The sequence below is a fragment of the Bombyx mori genome, chromosome 19, assembly GCF_030269925.1.
Source record: "Bombyx mori chromosome 19, ASM3026992v2".
NCBI lineage: Eukaryota > Metazoa > Arthropoda > Insecta > Lepidoptera > Bombycidae > Bombyx > Bombyx mori.
In genome coordinates this window covers 2652541-2666937 of record NC_085125.1, presented here as the reverse complement: position 1 = coordinate 2666937, position 14397 = coordinate 2652541, and the positions used below count along the sequence as shown (strand labels likewise).

Sequence of the window (14397 nt, the reverse complement as noted above, 5' to 3'; positions counted from 1 at the left end):
AAGAGGTCCTGCCACCAGTAATTACGCAAACAATAATTTTGCGGGTTTGATTTTTATTCTATCTATCTATCTATCAGCCCATGGACGTCCACTGCTGGACATAGGCCTCCCCCAAGCCTCGCCACAAAGACCGGTCCTGCGCTGCCTGCATCCAGCGGATCCCCGCGAACCTCAATAGGTCGTCGGCCCACCTTGTGGGAGGCCTACCCACGCTACCTCTCCCAGTACGCGGTCGCCACTCAAGAACCTTCTGGCCCCAACGGCCATCTGTTCCACGAGCAATGTGTCCTGCCCACTGCCACTTCAGTGTCGCAATCCTTTGGGCTATGTCGGTTACCATGGTTTTCCTGCGAATCTCCTCATTTCTGATTTGGTCTCGCAGGGAAACTCCGAGCATAGCCCTCTCCATTGCTCTTTGGGTGACCTTGAGCCTTCTCATAAGGCCCATTGTGAGCGACCACGTCTCAGTGCCATATGTCATCACTGGCAACACACACTGGTCAAAGACTTTCGTCTTGAGACACTGTGGTATTTGTGATGAGAAGATTTTACGTAGCTTTCCGAACGCTGCCCATCCGAGCTGGATTCGACGGTTGACCTCTTTTTCGAAGTTGGACTTTTTATTACACGATGTTATTCCTTTACCGTGGAAGTCAATCGTGAACAATTGTTGAGTACGTATTTCATTAGAAAAATTGGTACCCGCTTGAGATTCGAACATCGGTGCATCGCCTTAACACGAATGCACCGGAGGTCTTATCCTTTAGGCCACGACGACTTCTATAGATATCTACAAGGCAAATACTGCCACCCAGATCGAGACATGAGTTCTAAGGTTTCAGTTTTTACAATACAACGGCTGCCTCACCCTTCAAACCGAAACGCATTACTGCTTCACGACAAAAATACGTACGAAATCCATACTAAAGCTGTATAGCTCTTGAACTCAGACGGATACTTCAGAAGACAAAAAAATCCGCCACGGATCACGAAACGGAATAAGTATTCGATCTGAATGGGAATTCCAGACGAACAAAATGTGCTTCGCTCAGTCAATGAATCTTCAGTGTATCAAAAGCATAAAGCCACTTCTCCGGTCCTAAATAGAAATTGAGCTCTTGACGGAACACTTAAAGTTCGTTTTCGACTGTAGCTATCTATTTACTGTCGTAGCGGCGCTTAGGAGGTTCTTATTGGTGGCTTCAAAGCTGTTCTTCCTAAAATCAGTGGATAATTATATTTTTCGCTCCTCCTACCGTGATTGGAAAATATTCTACATAAGATTTTCTATATTTGTAATAACTCAGTCAGATTTTAATTTTGAAATATTGTTACGCACTGGGGTTCGGGATAAATAAAAATTCTAGCGAAGTACAAATTAAAACTGTATTAACATTTAAAAAACATTCAGAGCACTTTAAAATTCTCAATTCACTTCTTCCGCTTCCATTCAAGTGAACCCTTCGCTTTTCCGCTTCGAGTAGTTCCAATTACTAACTGACTCGTGCCGTCTCTGCAACGCCTTTATAGTCGATACGACATCCCTAGATTTATCGACATCATTCCTCACAAGTCGAGTATTTTCGATGTGTAATTCCACAATCTGAAAATAGATGGCGTTGTACTTCGCGAGTGTTCTAGTTGCTGCTAGATCCTTTGATATTCGTTTATAAATTGGTGGATAGATGGCGTTATTCTTACCGGCGTAACAATATTATCAATTAATCATTGTCTTGGTGCATGTAATTTTATTTTCCTTTTAAAGTTCCCTGTCTGATTTCAAATAAATGCTATCTTATTTGTATCACACGATTGCATTTGTACCTTAAAAGAGCAACAACTTTCGTTGACGTAAAAGGCGACTGAGGTCTTCTTCAGAGAAGGGTGGAAAGCCGTGGTAGAATTCACTTCATAATATCTATAGTTTTTGGAAATAATTTAATATTAAGTCGTGGGCTAACCCTCAACGGCAAAAAGCAGACAAAATCCTTAACAATGATAAAACAAGTTTATTTCTCTTACGTGCTTCCTTAGCATATTTTTCTTTTTTCTTTTTTTACTTACATCGGTGGACACACACACACACAGCCCACCTAGTGTTATGTGGTTACTGGAGCCCATAGACATATATAACGTAAATGCGCTACCCACCTCGAGATATAAGTTCTAAGGTCTCAAGTATACCTATAGTTACAACGGCTGCCCCACCCTTCAAACTGAAACGCATTACTGCTTCACGGCAGAAATGGGCGGGGTGGTGGTACCTACCTGTGCGGACTCACAAGAGGTCCTACCACCAGTAAGAATTCCTTTTAGTCTAGATTTGTGTCCTGAAACAGTAATGTACACGGTGGCGGTTGTACTAATGCTATTAAAACATCTTTACAGCGGACAAATGCGTGTAGGTAGATACGTAACATTCAACATCACTACCGCTAATTCCGATTCTAAATTACGCTAATAACATTAGCTTTTCTTTCTCTATAGCCGATTCAATTTATCCTATTTAGCAACACGCAAAGGCAACGAATGCTCCGACGAAACAGTGAAATTTAATCAACTTGCCATTTCTTATTCAGTTTGCACGTTCAATACATTCGCGTTATGTAAATTTGAAAGTACAGAAATCGATTACATTCGATTCCCGGGCTTACTATAAACGTTCTGATAGACCTGGCGGCATCGGGACACGTAGGTATCACGTAAAGGAGAAAAAAATTGCGCATTATTCGGTATTTTTACGAGGAAAACGTTTGGGCACAAATGTAATTTCATTGCCTTTGTTGCGTATAATAGTCCTATTAGGTGGGTACGTGATTTTATTTTTGTTCCATGATGGGTGAAATGGCACCTGGTGATGTGTGCTTAATGTGATGTGTTGATGTGCGGTACATGGACCACCAGATGAGCACCGCTGCACACCTTGAACATGTTTTAAGTACGTTTTTTTTATTGCTTAGATGGGTGGACGAGCTCACAGCGCACCTCATCTTGAGATATAAGTTCTAAGGACTGAAGTATGATTACAACGGCTACCCCGCCCTTCAAACCGAAACGCATTACTGCTTCACGGCAGAAATAGGCGGGGTGGTGGTACCTACCCGTGCGCACCTATAAGACGTCCTACCATCAGTAAAATGACCTTATTCCTTAGAACCTTACTATATTAGTAGACCTTAGATATTAGTCATTAGATTATTAGATATTAGTTAGTTATTATTAGTATTCCCTTTGCTTATACATAAATATATTGTTACGCCGGTAAGAGTAACGCCATCTATCGCCGAATAGCCGAACGAATATCGAAGGATCTAGTAACATCTAGAACGCTCGAAGAGTACAACGCCATCTATTGTCAGATAGCGGAAACACAAAATACTCGACTTTTGTGGAATATTCTCGACGATTCTAAGGATGTCGTATCGACTATAAAAGCGTTACAGAGATGGCACGCAGTTAGTTAGTAATCGGAACTACTGGAAGCGAAACAGCGTACGGATCACCTGAAGCGAAGCGGAAGAAACGAATTGAGAATGTCAAAGGGTCTGTGAAGTGTTTTAAGTGTTCTAAGTGCTAATACAGTGTTAGCTTGTAATTCGGTAGAATTTTTATTTATACCGAACCCCAGCGCGTAACAGTATTCATCAACTACGTGTAAATTTCAATGCAACACCATAAATTCAAATTGACACCGCACTTCTTTGTTGCCAATCACGTATTAAAACTCACCGCACAATAACAATATCTACGAAATCGCACCACCCAGCGTGTGTGCGTTGAGCCAAAATACCGTTCATTATTTACGAAATTTTCCCAAGAAACTTCTGGTTGGTTGGCCCGATAAAATGCCTTCCCTTTTGTTAACGGAACCGTGGCGCATCAGTCCTTCATTCCAGGCTCGTCGCTATTTCGGTAAGGTTTTATTGGCTGACAGCGTAACGTCAAAGCTGTCACCAATCTTGATATAGAGGAATAAGTCACGTAAGTTTCGTTGAACAAAAGAGCTTATAGCTCACACCTTGAATACTAAGTATGCTCGTAGGTGATTTCATACGAAAGCTGTACGAGTAAGCCCTGCGTGATTTTAATCTGGATGGCGCAACTTTAAATTTGAGGTCGGAGTATTACGTAGAATACCTTCCCCATCCTTCAAACAGGAACGCTTGACTGCCGACACTAAAGCTCGCAATATGCTCTTAAAACAGTATCATCAACATCAACGTGCGTGTTAACTGTCAACTGACTTTTCTTTGCCCGTTTAGGTAGACGAGCATACGGCCCACCTGACAGTGAGTGGTTACCGTCGCTCGTGGACGTCAGCAATGCTAAGGGGCAGAACCAAGCCGCTGCCTACCGTTCTAATGCTATTCCAATATTTTTTTAATGTAAAAATATCGATTTCTGTATCCTACTCACTCCATCTGTCGTCCGTTAATGGAACTATGACAGAAACCCTCCACGAAGTCTCGACATGAATATTTCTAAATTACATCACAATCGGATAAATAACTTAAGAACGCGTTAACGACAAACATACAAAAAAGCTTATACGAATCGCGATTCGTAGATTCAGCGACGCACTGCTCTTGCTAGGGTTGTGTTAACAAATTCTCCACGGCATAATGAGCTCATTTACCCATCGGGGCGAAGCTGGTATTACTCCTTAGGCTACCAGTGAATAGGTAGGAAAAAATACGAGTTCGACAATAAATTACAGCAATAAAAATAATTGTTAGCTACGCGGCATAATTGGAACAGCCTACTGGCGGCGGACATTTAAACCCAACTCTGAAATTATATCTCGTTAAACATTAATATTTGAGTAATTAGTTATTGATCGAATTATCAGCATTAGTCACAAGCGGATCATTGTTAGTGCACGCGTACGTGACCCGAGCGGTCGCCTCCTGAGATCAACAACAAACAACAGCTAAACAATGATAACATGTACTGAACATTCACAACATCAATCTGAACGATGACGTAAGCTGTTGCGTATTATTAGGACAAGCTTAAAGACTCCAAATATTTTCCAGACCAGGCCGATCAACATTTTTTGATGTGAAACATCTATAATCGCACGTAAGACCGATTGCTGGCGTGGCGACGCGTTGCCACCTTATATGATAGTATTGTTACGCCGGTAAGAGTAACGCCATCTATCGCCGAATAGCCCAACGAAAATCGAGGGATCCAGTAACATCTAGAACGCTCGAGAAGTACAACGCCATCTATTGTCAGATAGTGGAAACACATCGAAAGTACTCGACTTGTGAGGAATGTTCTCGACGAATCTAGGGATGTCGTTTCGACTATAAAGGTGTTGCAGAGATGGCACGCAGTCAGTCAATGATCGGAACTACTCGAAGCAAAACAGCGAAAGGACCACCTGAAGCGAAGCGGAAGAAGTGAATTTAGAAGTTTAAAGTGTTTGTTGAGTGTTTTAAGTATTCTAAGTGTTGAACAGTTTTAAGTCGTACTTTGGTGGAACATTTATTTATCCCGAGCCCCAGCGCGTAACAGTATATGTAATACATACGTAGTCTATATGTAGTAGCGTGTCGCCATGCGCGAGCGACTGTTTCTTAATATTAATATTTTATCTTATACCTTTAAACGAGCAATTCTTGTATATTAATATACAGTCAAACCTGGATAAGCGAGAGTTCAAGTGAGCACAATCTCATTCTCGCTTATAGAGGTTTCTCACTAACCCGAGTTTCTCGCTAATGCACCCTCTGAATTACATTGCGCGATTTTCCGGATTCAAACGCATTCACTATCTTAAGTTTATCACTTAATGACAGTACTTTAATTTTCCGTTTTGTCATGATGCAGAACAGAACTTTCCTTCGCAATTGATTTACGATCATCTAAGTAAGTCCGGAGTAAACAGGATGGTACACAGGCACACGTGTCCATTTGAAAAGAATGCGATAGAATAACAATGTTATTTAGTTCCACGAAATAGAATAGGTTCAATATTGACGAGAAAACAATACAAAAACAATGGTAGGAAGTTCCACGAAAGTTAAGAACGAGTCATAAAATATCAGATGTTCATTTGTTTTCTCATTTGTTCCTCCTAAATAAATAAAACTCGACTGTCGCTTATAGAGGTATAGATAAGTAGCAGTCTCACTTACGGAGGTCCATGAGGGAAAAACGACTCGCTCTTACAGAGGTTTCTGTTTCTCGCTAATAGAGGTTTTGGGAGCTTAAAATGACGGGTCCTGGCTATTACTCTCACTCATAGAGTTTTCTCACTTATCCAGTTCTCACTTACCCAGGTTTGACTATATATATAATCTGAATCTCGGAAACGGCTCCAACGATTTTCATAAAATTTAGTGTACAGGGAATTTCGGGGGCGATAAATCGATTTAGCTACGATTTATTTTCAGAAAATGTTGTTTTATTCGTGTTTTCAATAATCAATAATCAACTCTTCCCGACATCTACTGGCGAATAATAAAACTATTTTCCTTGATTGAGGGCAACTAGCCGCTTTAAAGAGACACACCAAGATGGCGTTATCAAAAAAAAATCGAGCAGAGTTCGGTCATCGTCTGGTTTTACATTATACCACATGAATTTCCTGTCGTAAACTATCCTTTTTTATACCTGTACAAATTAATATCAATGTTTCATCTGCCAGCCATCCCAAGATGGCTCATTTATTTACCTAATCGAATATTCATTTCATATTATTTATTATGCTAGTTAGAATTATGGTCATTCCGAGAATCCATCTGAAAATGCTCATGACATATTATTTAGGTTACAAAGTTATTAGTGCAATAATAAGGCTGAGCCGTAGCTCCCTCACATATCGAACATGAAGATCCTAATTACATTGAAACAACAGCCGCTTTTCGTCGTCAGGAGTGGCAACATAAAATTAAAAAACATTTATTATTCTCGCGGCAAAAAAATAATACAGATAGTCGAACTTCACGATAGATTAATCGTCACAAATTTAATAACCTTTTTGCCCCTCGATAGTTTTAATCGCACGCGACCCACCTCGGAAAGTTTTAAAGTCCGCAAATCGTTCCCGTGTAGCGTGCATGGAGAACTGATAACGCATTTCGAGAATTGAATTCGCTGTTAATTAGCCTGACACGAATCCGCGGAGAGTCTCAGATGTGAACCGTTCGCGAGTAATTAAATGCAATCTTGTTATTGTTAATTACTTGTTTACTCATTATTAATGCATGACTGAATCTCTTTGTCGGCGATAAATGTTAAAGGTCGCGTGTTTTTTGCCTAGTAAATACAGTTTCACGTTGTACTTTGGTGGAACACAGCCTGCTGAATTTCTCGCCGTATCTTCTCAGTGGGTCGCCATTCCGATCCGGTGATAGTAGATTCTGAGAAGCACTGCTCTTACTAGGGCCAGTGTTAGCAACACTCCCGGTTTGAGCCCCGTGAGCTCGCCTACACGTCAAGGAAAAGCTGAAATAGCGTCTCAAGGCTATCAGCATAGGTAGGAAAAAAAAGATGGAACATTTATTTATCCAGAACCCCAGCGCCTAACAATATAAATTTAAATTTATGCAACCACGCATCGGAGAGGACAAGAAACATTCAAGATTACTTTTTTTTTTTTTCATTATCCTTATTTACGTTATCAAAGAATCTTTTATTAGGTCAAGTGTATTTGGGGCTAATTTCAGGGGTAAAAATTCATTCTTGACAAAGAATCCGATAACAAAGAAACTGGTGAGGAATTTTGAAGACTGAGTTTTTTTTTTATTAGCTTCGGCCATCACATTGACGTTATAAAGATTATGAATTATTCAATTTAATCTTGTGCTGCACTGACGAAGCTCATGATCATCATCATCATCTCAGCATATAGCTGTCCAGTGCTGAACATGGGCCTCTACAATCGTCTCCAGTGCAGCCGGTCCGTAGTCACCTGCGTCCAACGTGACCCAGCAATTTTCACTAGGTCTTTGGCCCATCTCAGGACGGGTACCGGCGACGGCGAATCTTCGGCGCGCACTGTTCGGTACCGTGGGTTTCGTGGAGTTGGAGTGGTGGGGCTCGATGGGGATTGGATTCCCCAGCGTTAAGAAAAAAAAGGTCTTTGGTCCATCTGGTAAATGGCCGTCCCAGTGTAGGACGCTTACCAGTGCGTGGTCTCTACTCAGAATCTTTCGGTTCAGTAATCGGTTCTACTCGAAGCGAAACAGGGAACGGATCACCTGAAGCGAAGCGAAAGAAGTATTACGATTGTAAAGTGTTCCTTAAGTGCTCTAAATATTGAATAGTTTTAATCTGTACTTCTGTAAAAGTTTTATTTAACCCGAGCCCCAGCGCGTAACAATAATAAGAATCCCCTGTGAAATTACATAATAATATATATTTAGTTTTTCATATCACTGTTACGTCCATGTCGTTGGAATTTGATGCTTTCAGCATAGCGGATAATCATTACGGCGTTGATCTTCCTATTTGGAAGCCTATTAGGAAGTTTGTATAATGATTAATATAGAACAAGTCAAATAGATTGAATTTAGTTAATAAAAAGAAATTGAATTGAATTTTACATACTCGAATTCTATGGTTTTGAGATTTATTTGTCAAAATAACTGGTCTGGCGGCCCAATTTCTAGTGCGTTTGACTTAGAGACCGGAGTTCGTGGGTTCGATTCGCATTACATGTAAACATTGGGTGACGAACAAGTTTGTTTGCTCTTTGTCTATTAGATTACATATATTTAATATATAAATGTACTGTACTACTGTATATAACTGTAAATATATCCTAGTAACATATAATATAATAAGTATATTAGCTCTAAACACAATTTAAAGAGTTTGATTCGAATAAATGAAGCAATGGATATCCGACATTATTCCTAAAACTTTAAAGATTCATATTGCACACCAAAAATTCCGAAACATAACAATTTATGAAAATAAACACAAATAGAAAATTGACATTCGAAATTGCTAGTAAACTGTATTACGTCACAGAGTCCTGAGTCCGCACTAGTGGTTACCACTGTTTAGTCTTGCAATAGGATTTGCAGGATCAATTCGGAGGGTCAACCGCAAAAAGAGACTCCAACTCCGCGATCAAAGGTCGCTGTGGTGTTTACAGCTTCAAACACAAAAACCGCAGCTGCAAAGGTATTGAAAAAAAAAAAACTTAAGCATTGAATTATATATGTCATACACATTTTCAAGCTAAATAATTTGATTACGTTTGTAAATGTTTAATGAAGGACTCTACTAGGACTATTCGAAAATCTTTTTTTTTTTTTATTGCTTAGATGGGTTGACGAGCTCACAGCTCACCTGGTGTTAAGTGGTTACTGGAGCCCATAGACATCTACAATGTAAATGCGCCACCCACCTTGAGATATAAGTTCTAAGGTCTCAGTATAGTTACAACGGCTACCCAACCTTCAAACCGAAACGCATTATCTATAAGTTATAATCTATTATATATAAGTCAAATATCGTCACAGATTGATTGAATTGCGTTCAGGCTGTTCATTTTTATTTATTTATTACACCTCACGTGCACATACAGGGGCGGACTTAATCTTTATTGCCTTATCTACTAGACAACCAAAAATAAAGATCGAAAAGCATTTGTACGGGGTAGCTATGACTGAACACAGGATATTTGAAGTCGTCGTGGCCTAAAGGATAAGACGTCCGGTGCATTCGTATGTAGCGATGCACCTGTGTTCGAATCCCGCAGGCGGGTACCAATTTTTCTAATGAAATACGTACTTAACAAATGTTCACGATTGACTTCCACGGTGAAGGAATAACATCGTGTAATAAAAATCAAACCCGCAAAATTATAATTTGCGTAATCAATGGTGGTAGGACCTCTTGGGAGTCCGCACGGGTAGGTACCACCACCCCGCCTATTTCCGCCGTGAAGCAGTAATGCGTTTCGGTTCGAAGGGTGGGGCAGCCGTTGTAACTATACTGAGACCTTAGAACTTATATCTCGAGGTGGGTGGCGCATTTACGTTGTAGATGTCTATGGGCTCCAATAACCACTTAACACCAGGTGGGCTGTGAGCTCTTCCACCCATCTAAGCAATAAAAAATAAATAAAAAAAAGCCTGAATATCGCTAACGTCAAAGTTCGACGATAATCTCGGACACCTTTGTATTTATTGCTTCTATGGGTGGACGAGCTCACGGCCACCCGATATTAAGTGGTTACCGGAGCTCATAGACATCTACAACGTAAATTCCGCCTCCTACCTTGAGATGTGAAGTCTAAAGTCTCAGTTTTTACAGTACAACGGCTGCCCCACCTTTTAAATCGAAACGCATTACTGCTTCACGGCAGAAATAAGCAGGGCGATGGTACCTGCCCCTGCGGACTCAAGATGTCCTACCACCGGTGAATTTAGTAAGATTTGGTTTCCTATTGCGTATCACTTTTTCTCATACATACATACTCTCTGAGAGAAACTCAACATAAGCATGTAATGTTGCGAAATGTCAAGGAAAGAATTCGCAATGTTTACTACGCCGCCCACGCGCTACGGTCTACGATGGTTACACGTAAATTTGTGGACCTGAATTCTTACAAAGACAACCAGGGCCGTACTCAGAAAAAAGGCGCGAAACAAGCGTGCGGTCAGACTCAGACTTCAATTATAGGATACAGTCGAGTATACGTGTTTTAAGGTGAACAGTGATAATTAGAACTCCAATAACGTGAGCTTGGTGAGATAAAACGTTGGGGGGCGACAATCGGCAGGGGATGGAAGTTCAGCGGTTGGCACCACCCTTTTTTTTCTCCTACCTATGCTGATAGCCTTGAGAGGCTATTTCAGCTTCGCTCTAACATGTAGGTGAGCTCGCGGGGCTCAAACCGGAGTGTTGCTAGCACTGGCCCTAGCAAGAGCAGTGCTTCGCAGAATCTACCACCGGATCGGAAACGCGACCCACTGAGAAGATCCTGCGAGAAACTTAGTGGGTTGTGTCTGTGGGTTCATTTGCTCGTCGAGCCCTTTGTCGCAACGGGTTCGACGAGGACGGTGACCGGGGCACCGCCCTGAAGTCCCTTGTAGGGTATCGCGGGTTAAGCCCTACGAAACCGGGAAGCCTCAACGTATATTATGTAATGTGCTTACAAGTTGACGGTTTTTTTTTATAAAATAGTACGTTCTCTGTCTGGCAGATATTTCAATACTTAATTTCATTTTTCTTATTTCTTCTTATATTTCAACAGACTTAAATCAAATCAAAATTTTTTTATTCAACATAAATGAAAGTGCATACTTGTTGAACGTCAAAAAGAACTAACCGCCAATTCACTAAAACTAGCCTCTGTCCTAAGAAGAGCTGGCAATGGATTGTTTTTTTATTACGTTAGATTTTATTTTAGTTTTACTAATTTCTAGTTTTCGTTGATAACATGTGTTCAAATCTTATCAATAATACAATGGTAGAACATCAGTTTACTGTAAGTTATTTCTTCTCGTTACCTTGAATCTTTGTTATTTTTGTTGTGCCCTGTTATAATTCCAAACATTTGAAAACGGCATATAAGCAATTTGCAAATCACCTTAATAATATTTACAGTTTAATCTTCCGTTCTTCTTCTTCTGTTTTGTCTACATCTTACATGTGGGGTCGGAACAACGAATTTTTCTAATCCATTCTCTTCCATCAGTGGCTACTTCAACACTTACTCCTCTCTCTCTCATATCGTCATTCACACACTCCAACCATGTCTTCTTCGGTCGACTTCTTCCCCCTCTACCTTACACCACCATTTCCATACATCTCCTAGTCACATACATCTCCTCTTTATCTATTAATCTCCCGTTCTAAATTTACATTTTACTTTTTCCACCATTTCGAGTACTACACTGTTTGTAAACTAAATGAATTCAATAAAAATTCAATCATAACATCACTGTGACAAAACTGAATTTCGGCGGTATCGTTTAATTTGGTATTAATATTAATTTGATAATGTTGGAAACCCAACAAATTGGTATAAAACCTTTTTTATTGTTGTGGTTGTGGTGTTTGACTTTAGAATTTTGAATTTTGGAATGTCTTAGATTTGTCATTCTCTTTTTTCCGTGCTTATTGTACGCGAATTATAAAATTTCTAAAATATACAAATTTTATACGTACAACCCTCGCGAGTTTATTTATCAAGTTCCTTGCCCATCATAATCATACGGTCCACTACAGATAATGTCACAATTACTCAACGAGTATAATCAGATACTACTGGGATAAATTAATTCTTGACCTTGTTAGTTTTTGGTTAGGTTGAAATGCAGCATGACACAAGAGCCTGAATAAAATTAAAAAAGCGTGAGTGTCTAGGGACGCCCGGCAGAAGTCATAACTCAAACTAATCTGGGATGAACTATTTAATATTGAAATTGTTTAACTTGAGCTTAGGTTGTAACTTAAATTTTATGTATGTAACCTCTATACGATTAATCCTTAAAGAGGTTAATATGTTATTTATATCATTCTTCTATAGATGACATAAATAACATATTAACCTCTTAAGGGGGGGAGATGTAACCTCTATACGATTAATCCTTAAAGAGGTTAATATGTTATTTATGTCATCTATAGAAGAATGACATAAATAACCTATTAACCTCTTTAAGGATTAATCGTATAGAGGTTACATGTATATTAATATGATAATGTTAGGAAAATTGTAATATTAATTGAAAAAGAGATATAAATAGTTAAGAGTTACATATATACGTTCTCAATATCGCTGCCGTATACGTGAAAGAAAGAGAAGACAGGCTGGTTTCGTAACGCGTTATATAAGAAAATGGCTTACCACTCCATAAAAAGTTATCACTTCAAAATTTTAAAACAATAAAAAAAGGAAAAGGAAATCATAAACAGATTGACGCTTTTATTTATAGTTGAATTTAAAGTTAACGTTCGGGGAAATTGTGCATATTTTTAACTACTATACGTTATCAACTTGACTAATATTATTGTGATATAGTTTGAATTACCCAAAATATAAGTTATATAAAGTAAATATGAAGAAAATCTGCCATCCTATTTTAATAATGAATAATAAATTACAGTTGCCGAAGCGAAGCGAGATCGGGTAGCTTTCATATAATAACATTCATGTACTATAGATGGCGTGGTTATAGTCTTAAGAAATTAAGGTTTTTTAAACATTAACAGCCGTGTGTCATAGGTTTTAATAGTAACTTTAAATCTGTCTTTAGAATTGAATCGATAAAATATATGTCATTCGTTGGTCATTTTTTCTATATTATTAAACAAAAAGATTTCCCAAAATATATTTCCTAAGTACGTCCAGGCAGTCGATATGTCTACTATTTCTTTTGAAGACAAATAGGCCTTAAAGACCAAAGGTTTCTTTGATCGAAATAAAAATATTATCGACGTTATTCGTTAAGAATTCACACGATTCTCGTGAAAAATGCTCCAAATTGTCATTTTTACAGATTCTTGAAATGTTATTTTAATCAATAACTTTACCGGCGTAAAACTATTAAAATTTGCGTGTTGTGTAAAGTATGTTTTGGTAACCATACAACATGAATAAATTCTAACAGCGAAAAAAATAATTTTAATCTATTAAAATTGAAAGAGAAATTGTAGATATTTAAATTTCTACCAGACAGAGAACATACTGTTGTCTATTTGATGACTACAGCATGTGTCTTTTACACTTTTATTACTCTTCGCTTGGCCTATTGTCAAAACGATATCTTTTTTTTTTATGATTGAAGGATTACTGGTGGCCCGGAGGCCTTTCCAGTTTCACCAGGACAGGTGGGCGAGCAAAGGCTCAGCCAGGAGGGGTGGGATTTGTTTACCCGAGCGCCTCCGAAGGAGACCTAACAGCTCAAGAGCAGCTGCTTCGCGAATGAATCTACTACCGGATCGGAATCGCAACCCGCTGAGAAGATCCGGCGAGAAACTCAGCGAGCTGATTCATGGGTTAGGTTGCACGGCGAACTCTTTGTCTAGTTCGACGAGTACGGTTACCGGGGTCCCTAAGCCTGCTCCTAGTGTTAGAGCTGAAGGCGTCTAGTGCAAACGTTATTGGATCTGATGGATCCGTAAGGACGTGAAAACGATATCAACACATATCCCATGTTCCAGATTCCGAAGTTCATTTTAATATTTAACTGTTGCATTTAAAATATGTGAACCTATAAATACGCAACTCTGAAAATATTATATGCCCTTTATTATTTATTTAAATTTAAATAATTTGATACACTACATTATTTACTAATGTTAATACGTTACCGGAGTCCGCGGTCATCATAACGTGCACGTCGTCAGCCATTTTGAGACATGAGGTCCGTGTTTCAATTGTATGTTCGACTGTTCCACCCTTCAAACCGGAAAGCAATTTAC

The 14397-nt window shown here is 39.2% G+C and overlaps 1 protein-coding gene across 3 annotated transcripts in view; it reads right to left on the bottom strand.

Moving 5' to 3' along the window:
* Akhr (adipokinetic hormone receptor) overlaps nt 1-14397 on the bottom strand; it is a 130792-nt gene that overhangs the window by 89263 nt on the left and 27132 nt on the right. Inside the window, exon 2 of one of the 3 annotated variants that reach the window (XM_038017461.2) lies at nt 8139-8213. The gene's annotated coding sequence lies outside the window, so the exon portion shown is untranslated. 3 annotated transcript variants of the gene reach the window in all.